The 9079-nt window shown below is 42.1% G+C and overlaps 1 protein-coding gene across 4 annotated transcripts in view; it reads left to right on the forward strand.

The window, feature by feature from the left end:
* Positions 1-9079, forward strand: part of KCNU1 (potassium calcium-activated channel subfamily U member 1) — a 314287-nt gene that overhangs the window by 168428 nt on the left and 136780 nt on the right. The window lies entirely within an intron of this gene.

Raw genomic sequence — 9079 nt, forward strand, 5'->3', positions numbered from 1 at the left:
CAGAAATAAGATACCTGAGGGGGAAAACATTCTGTTTTGAATTTTATCCATAGAGTTCTTACTCAGCAGCCAATTAATTAATAGTCATGGATGCCAAGAAGCAGTCAGAGGATATCTGCACCTGCTCTTAAAGGGCTATCCATCTTGTATTACACATCCCTAAGGGGACACTAAGTTAGCTTAATGAAGGACTTGGGCAATGAGGAACCAGGCCTTGGAACAGGCAATAGAGCAAATCTAAGTATGCTTGTGTGGAAAAGAGGAGCCTTTATTTTCCTGGGAAGCTTGGTGTCACATTAAAGGAGTTTTACAAATTTTCCAGGGCAATCCAGCCTTCTCTCTTCATCTTGTTCAAATCTGGCCTCAGATATACCTACCGATGGGCAGTCTCTATAGATGATCCATCTAAAATGCAAATAGTAATCTGAGAAATAGGCATTCTTCATTAACTTGTTTTTCCTCTGTGTCTGGATAGGCCAGATTTCTTTGAATGATATGAGTTTACTTCCAGAAGGCTCTATTGGAACTTGAGTCAATCATCATGTCACCTACAAAGAAGAGAATCTAGAAGATATCAGCATCTATAGAGATCTTTGATATTGACTGTGCATGGGATCTCCAACCATCATAACAGCATCAAATATCTTTGGCTAACCTACATCTCCTTGGTTTTTGCCTCCCTGATATCAATTATCATCGCACAGTTTATTTCTGTTTTTATATCTTCCATGGAATCTTGGAATCCATTCATTGCTTAATATTAATGGATGAATGAAAGAAATATTGTACAGGAACTTGCAAAGGGGTATTTTGTTCTAACTAGTGAAGTAACTTTTCATAAGGAATAACAAAGCTAGTAGAATCTTCTATTTGCTATATCATTCAGTTAATTATCAATGGTAAAGCATAATTGTTCCTACTAATATTCTAATCTAGATGCCCTCAATTTATGAACAAATGGTTCTATGCACAAATGCTATGTCATTTGTATAAATGTAAGAGTAGGCATACAGTTATTAGTTATGGATATTCTTTCAGTCACCTTTTCTGGTATCAATAAGGTGCAAGATTCTCTCTCTTCTTCAGATACTTTATATATCATCTCCTAAATACCCTCATATGTGTTTCCTCTGGTATGAATTTTGCTCTATATACATTATGTATACAATCCAGCTGCTCTTCCTACTTTTGTTCTATGTGGTGGTCCCATTGTATTTAACAGGAAAAAAATTGTTGCAATAATTTTTGTAAATCTTTCCAAGTTTTCTTTTTGTAGTGCTTCCATTTTCATCTTTGAATGCTGTTGGTTTGACTTTGCCAAATTGATCATCTTACTAACTTTCTTTAAACTGGTTTCTTACCACTGCTTCTCTCTGTTTTATGAGAACTTGTCATTCATTGTCATCCATCATCCTCCTGAGTTCATATCCTAACCCAGAATTTCATTTGGCAACTACCTCTCTCTCAAATTGGTAAATCAGCTAGCTGTTTCATGTATAAGAAGCTTTCTGAGCACTCCTGGTCTCTTTGTTTTGGCAAATGATTTACATTGGTTAAAATTCTAGACAAAATGATTATAATTTGTGTTGATATGATTCCTTTTGTCTATTTCCTATTTTTGGTTTTCTGTCTTCTATACAATGCTAGAGGTTTCTCTTCTTCCAGTGCAAAGTAAATGGCCTATTCTGTTTTAAACTATTACTTAAATAGTTGAAAGTTAAAATATTTCAATTTTATATCATATTTCTCTCTCTTTGTTATACTTTCCTTTATAAAACTAATTCTGATCCTACTTCTGATTAGTCAATGATCTGATTGCACAACAATGTCCTAATACCTACTATATCACTCTCCCTGTTTTGGGCTAAAAACATTAGAGAAGTATAAGCTATAGTCAGTCTCTGCATTCCAATGAATTGACAAAAAGAGCTCTTAGGGGAAAAAAGCAGTTATGACTTAAGTACTAAATTGTTTATGGAAAGACAGAGCATTCAGAAATAAATTCCATATAAGAAGTCTTTTTTTTTCCCTGCCTGTTAAAATTAATTTGATCTCATGATATGGCTGGTGGCAGCCATTTCTAGCATCTACAAATTATTTTTTTAAAGAAAATGTTCATGAAAATAATTTTTCCTATTTTATAGGCTATGAAAGGAGTGGTGGAAAGAATGTGGTATTTGGTAGCATAAGACATGAGTTTAATTTTGGGGTGTGCTATTTACAACATTGTGACTTTGGAAAAGTTGTTAAACTCTGTATTATGGGTCTGTGTTTCCTCATCTCTAAAATGAGTAGCCTGGACTGTATGAATGAAACTATTCCTAGGATGCTGAGATAAATGCCTTGGGCAGGACTACTAAGTTGGCAAGTAGAGGAGCCAGCTCTTGAACCTAGGTTTTTGAAATCCAGTATTCTTTTTCTTTTCTTTTTTGAATATATCCATTACAGTTTTCTTATAGATTTCTTTCATCCCTTATATCCTCACAATAGCTTGGAATACTTGGGTTTACTTTATTGCTCTCCTTTTGCCACTAAAGAAACTGAATCTCAGAGGAGTCAAATCATGATTTAATAACTATACACTTAATCCTGTGCCCATGGATTAAACAGTGGAATACTTAAAAGCCCTGAAGAAATAGAGGCTAGAATCAGTAGTAGTGGTAGTAGTAGTAGTGGTAGTCTCTCGGTGACCGAGAATGACTATTGTCTTTGTGCAGTTTCATCTACGGTGTACCCTCATGTGGCTTTGGAGTCCAAAGGCTGAGGCTCAGAGTTTGTGGCACATGGGGCCTGGGACGCCAGTTGTTACGGGAGGTGCGGGTGTGGCCTGGTGTTGGCCTTCACACGCAGCAGCAAGACGTTGATGTCGCTCATCTTCAAAGGTGGCGGCGGCATGGTGAATGTGGGTTCACCAGCTGCTTCTGACAGAGGCAGCGAGTTCTAGTTGCTTTGGTGTCATGCCAGCCCACTTCAAGTTGGACTTTAGCTGATCCTTGAATCTTTTCTTTGGTCGGCCTTGTTTCCTGAGTCCAGCTGACAGTTCACCATAGAATACCTGTCTTGGTATTCACTGTGGGTCCATGCGGATGACGTGTCCAGACCATCGTAGCTGGGTTTTGAGGACCAGGACTTCGATGCTGGTGGAGTTGGCTCTGTCAAGGACTTCCTGGTTGGTGATTCAGTCCTGCCATGGGATCCTCATGACTGACCGGAGGGTGTGTTGGTGGAATTGCTCCAGCTGTTTCATGTGCTTCCGGTACAGTGTCCATGTCTCACAACCGTACAGGAGCGAGCTGAGGACCACTGCGTTGTACACTTTGAGCTTCGTCGCAGTGCTTACACCGCTGTGTTGGAGGACTTTGCAGAGCAGCCGCCCGAGTGCCTGGCTGGCCTTTTGGATCCTGGCATTAATCTCGTGGTCTAGGGACCCGTCGTTGGCGATGGTGCTGCCCAGGTACTTGAAAGTGTTGACCTTAGAAAGCTGCGTGCTGTCGATTGTAATGCACGGCTGGTTAGTTGGCCTCCCTGGTGCAGATTGGAACAGCATCTCTGTTTTGCTGAGGCTGATAGTCAGGCCAAACAGTTTTGTTGCGGTAGAGAACCTGTCCGCAATGGTTTGGAGATGATTTTCTTGGTGGGCCATGAGAGCACAGTCATCTGCAAAGAGAGCTTCCAGGATGAGTCTCTCTGTTGTCTTTGTTTTTGCAGTCAGGTGGCGAAGGTCAAATAGTGAGCCATCCAGTCGGTATTTGATGTAGACGCCCAGGTCTAGATCCATCACAGCATGTCATAATACCTGGATGAAAAATAGGTTGAATAGTACCAGAGCGAGGACACAGCCTTGTTTCACACCATTGGAGATGTTGAAGCGATCAGAAGTCTCTTCACCAGATAGGACTTCCCCTGTCATGTCGACATGAAAGAGCTGGATCAGTTTGACGAATTTTGTTGGGCAACCGAGCTTGCTGAGGATCACCCACAATGCATCCCTGTTCACTGTGTCGAACGCCTTTGTCAAGTCTATGAAGACAATGTAGAGACTCAGGTTCTTCTCAAGGCATTTTTCCTGCATTTGCCTCACCATGAAGACCATGTCGATCGTGCTGCGATCTGGTCAGAAGCCACATTGTGATTCAGGCAGGTTCTGCTCTGAAACAGATGACAGGAGTCTGTTGAGTATAACACGGGCGAGGATCTTTCCAGCAGTGGAGAGCAGTGAGATGCCTCTGTAGTTGTCACAGGCTGCTCATGAGCCTTTGTTCTTGTATAGGGCTACGATGGAGGCATCTCTGAGTTCTGGGGGCATGTCTTCCTCTTCCCATATGCTGGTCAGCACTATGTGGAATGCCTGGAGCGCCTTTCCATTTAAGGCCTTGTACACCTCGGTTGGGATCCCGTCTTTACCGGGTGCCTTGCCTGCACTCATTTGTTGAATGGCTTTTTGGACTTCCTCTATTGAAGGAGGGATGTCAGGTTGTTCAACGGTGCGGTTTTGGGGGATCTGGTCAAGGACGCTTTGGTCGACTGAAGAGGGTCGGTTGAGAAGCTGACTGAAGTATTCTTTCCACCTGTTGCTGATGCCTTTTTTAGCTTTTATGAGAGTGTCACCGTCAGAGGATAGCAAGGGAGTGGTGGTGGGTTTTAATGGCCCATAGACAGTCTTGAGGGCACTGAAAAATTGTTTGTAGTTTTTTGTATCAGCAAAACGCTGGATTTTTCTGCCTTTTTTTCCCACCATTGGTCTTGTATCTTCCTGATCTCACTCTGTGTCGTGGCTTGGAGAGACTTGAATCTGTCCTTTCTGGGAGCAGAGTTTGGGTTATTTTGCCACTCCATAAAGGCTTTGTTCTTTTTGCTCAATAGGTCTTCAATAGCAGTGTTGTTCTCGTTGAACCAGTCCTGGGGTTGCATTGTTTCGGGCCTAGGACTGCCTTTGATGTTTCCTTCACTGCGGCTCTGAACTGGTTCCATTTCTCGGTTGAGCTTCCAGTGAGTGGTCCTTTGGCAGACAGCTCGTCGTCCAGGCAGGACTGGAATGTTTGCAAATAAGATGGATCTCTAAGATGACTCACGTTGTAAAATGCATGAACTGTCTGGGCGCGTTTTGGATGGCGAGGCTCAATGCGCATTTGAAGAGTCACTCTAACCAATTGGTGGTCTATCTAGCAATTAGCTCCTCTCATGGCTCTGGTGATCTGTACATCCTGGATGTCTCACCGGCGTACAATGATGTAGTCAATGAGATGCCACTGTTTTGATCTTGGGTGCATCCACGTTGTTTTATGTTTGTTTGCCATTCTGAACACAGTGTTCGTGATGGTGAGTTCGAACTCTGAACATTTGCTGAGTAGCAGAAGGCCGTTGTTGTTCATTTTGCCAATGCCGTGTTTGCTGAGCACTCCTTTCCATCTTTCATGGTCTTGGCCAACGTGGGTGTTGCAGTCTCCCAGCAGTATCAGCTTGTCATTGGTGGGCACTGAGTGCAGGAAGGCAGTCAGGTCAGAGTAGAACTGCTCGATGGTCTCCTCTGTGCTGGTCAGTGTTGGGGCATATGCGCTGATGATTGTGGCATACCAGTCTTTGTTGAGGGGCAAATGGATCTTCATGAGCCTCGCTGATGCCCACAGGCAAGTCTGGCAGCTGTTTGAGCAAACTGGTCTTGATGGCCAGGCCAACACCGTGGATTCTGTCTTCATTTGAGGCTCTACCTTTCCAGAAGAAGGTGTATCCAGTGGTGGGTTCGCTGAGTGATCCCTCTTCTGGTAAGTTTCGCTTAAGGCTGCGATGTCGATGTTATATCGCACCAGTTCTTTACCAATTAGAGCTGTTCTTCTCTCAGGTCTTGGGGCCTTCTCTCTATCAAGTAATGTCCTGATGTTCCATGCTCCTAGTAGGAGTTTCTTTGTATTTTGTTTCTTTTGATTTCGATCGCTTAAAGGGATGACTCGCCAGCCGTGGTGTGCTGACCGAGGGTTTGTAGGGCAGGCAATGTTTGGGACACCTTTTCTAGTCCCCTCCCTTGATTAGGGTGAGCAGTGCTGTCCTAGAGAGGGCTGCTCAGTCACCCAGGATGCTGCCGAATGTCCTTGCTGCCCACAGGGCCGAGCAACCACTGGTCCGTGGGATGCCTACGTGCAGGATCGTGACTACAACTGCCAGTGGTCACCTCCACCTGTTGCGTCGCCACTCCCCCATCGCCGCAGGTCTTGAAGAGGGTAGAAGGGGTTAGGATAGATGAGTGTGCACAAAGATACTTGTGCGTGAAGGAGATTTAAGTGGAAAAGCCGATGCACAGAGACAGTCCCACTCTCTCGGCGCTGGAAGCCTGGGTCCAGTGGTATGAAAAGTCATTACACCTGGAGACTTCCTCAGCTGCATTGGATGGCCGTGATGTGTTTTGTGCTCCAACATGCCCTAAGCACTCCACAGTGCTTTGCTGCGTCGCCATCTCAGACATTGAACCTTCTTATTGGTTTCTTCCGTCTGTTCAGCCGAAGTACTCTTCACATGCTGGGTGAGCAAAGCCCCAGTATGGGGTGCTCAGGGAGGGGTAGTATCTCTGGTATGGAGGGGTTGTTGTGCCCTTCTAGGGCAGCTCTCCAGCCTCTGACCCCCAGCTGACACCCAGCTCTCACTTGTGGCTCCTCGTAGCTGCTAGCATGCGGCAGCGGCCACACCCCAGGCAACGTCTTAGACAGGCCGGCCAAACCTTGTGAGGGTAGCCATCGGGTCGTCGGCCCCTGGTGAACCAGGGCTAGGCTAGAATCATCTGCAAATGTAAAGCATAGTGGTCCTTTCAACAAACAAGAAGGTCACTCTACCAGACAACATCTGCCATTTTGATTATAGGGGAAGTTAGTGTCACCTAGTGGGTAAGAAGTTAAGCCTAAGAATCCCTGAGAGAAATTTCAAAGGAAATAGATTCTCTATAGAGTTAGGATTATGGTCAGTTTTGTATACAACTATTTATCAATCAAGAAGAATGTCCTGAATACCTACTATGTGCCCATCCTTGTGCCAAACTCTAAAGAACAGAAAGGCATGGTCTCTACCTTCAACTAATTTGGGAGACAAGATACCTTAAGAAAGACAAGACACAAATAAGTAGATGAAAAAAATGTTATCAATTAAGTGCTAAACTATGTATGGAGAAAAGTTTGTGCCCTAGCCTTCAAGAGTTGGAGGCAACTAAGTGGTACAGTGTATAAAGCTCTGGTCTTGGAGTCAGGAAGATTTAAGTTCTGGTTAAATCTCAGACACTAACTCTGTGACCCTGGGAAAATGAATTAACCTCTGGGTGCCTCAGTTTCCTCAAGAGTTAAATGTGTATAATATTGCCTATCTCACAGTGTTAATATGAGAATCAAATGAGAAAATATTTGGATGTCACTTAGCACAGTGTCTGGCATATATATTAGGTGCTATACTGTTGCCTATTCTCTTCTCCCAATCCCCCTGATGATTGAGGAAATGGCACAAGAAAGGAAAGAGTTAGGAATGAACATGGGAGATACAGAGCACAGTGAGAGTCCTAAATGAGGCAGCTAGGTGGACACAATGGATAGAATACTGAACTTGGAGTCAAGAAGATATGGGTTCAAATACTCTCTTACATAGTGGCTTAACATCTCAGCCTTGTTTATAAAATAAGATTTTCACATATTCTAAGAGTCATTGTGAGAATATCAAATGATGTATTACTCATAAAGTGCTTTGCAAATCTTAAAGTATATGTATATGTATTTACACATATACACATTCTAGTTAACTGGAGTAAAGTGTGCATGTTGGGGAATATCATGAAGTGTGGGGCCAAGCCACATAGTCCAAGAAAACAAGACTGAGGAGTTCATACTGTCGACTAAAGAGAAAATAGCATTTCCTGATTGGAATAACCTGATGAATTAGTATTGTGAAAAAAAGCAATGGCCATGGAGATGATCTTTTTTGAGAAATGATGACTGAATGGGTTTCTTGGGGTAGGCATTTCTTCTCTGTCCTTCAGTTTTCTCATCTGCATAGTGGGACTAATACTTCCTTTGTAATATAGCAATTGTGAGAGAAGTTCTTTTTTTAAAACTTTTAAGTGCCATAGAAATGTGAGTTATTATTATAAAAGGTGTGTTTTAATATGATTGATCTAGCCTTGAAAATGAAATTCTTAACACTTAATGGCTCTTTAATTTCACTGATTTTCTAAGTCACAAAGGGATAACACTTCCCTCCCTTGGGTCTTCATTCTGCTTAGCCAAAAATAAACTGCCTTCTCAGCATAAATTTTACTTTAAGAAGAACTAACAATCACTTTGGACTCACATTCATCTTTAGCATATTCTCATTAATTGACATTTAGCTTTCTTGGAGTGGCTACAGTCTCCAATTCCTCATAAAGCCACAGAGTTTTGTCTCCTTATTGGATGGGGACATAACATATAGAATAGAAAATGTCAGTACTCAAAGCATAGAATATTAGAATTAGATGGAATTTGGCTGAAAGATTACGATTTGAGCTACAGTTTTGAACATGGACTATGAGAAGAGGAAAAGACCTTAAAGCGAACAATATGGGAGACATCTTTATGTGGTTTTAAGCTAATAAAGTTAAACAGTATTATTAATTGAGTCTAATTTATATGTATTAAACATCTAATAACTGACATACTAAGACTTTTGGCATACTCCATATTATAGCTGGAAAAGCAAACATCCCAAAGAATCTCATAATTAGAAGAGATATCTGAGCCCAAAAGAGACTGTTGATATCTAAACAAAAATTGATTTTACAACATACTTGGAAAGTGGTCATTCAGCCTCCACTTAAAGGGATCTGTTCTTGTTCAGTCATTTTTAAGTCATTGCCTCCTCCAAATGCCTCAACAGTCATTTGGCATATGGCAATCATAATAACTTAAGTGATCCTAGACTAAATTAATAGAGGACTAATATAATGAGTGGGGTGATCAAATTGTTCTATTTTCTCCCACAGGTGTAACAGGAAAAAAAATGTTTGAGAAGAGTACATATTGATTCAATGTCAAAAATATTATCTAACTATAGTCATCTAAAGTAGAATTGACTG

Source organism: Monodelphis domestica, chromosome 1, assembly GCF_027887165.1.
Source record: "Monodelphis domestica isolate mMonDom1 chromosome 1, mMonDom1.pri, whole genome shotgun sequence".
NCBI lineage: Eukaryota > Metazoa > Chordata > Mammalia > Didelphimorphia > Didelphidae > Monodelphis > Monodelphis domestica.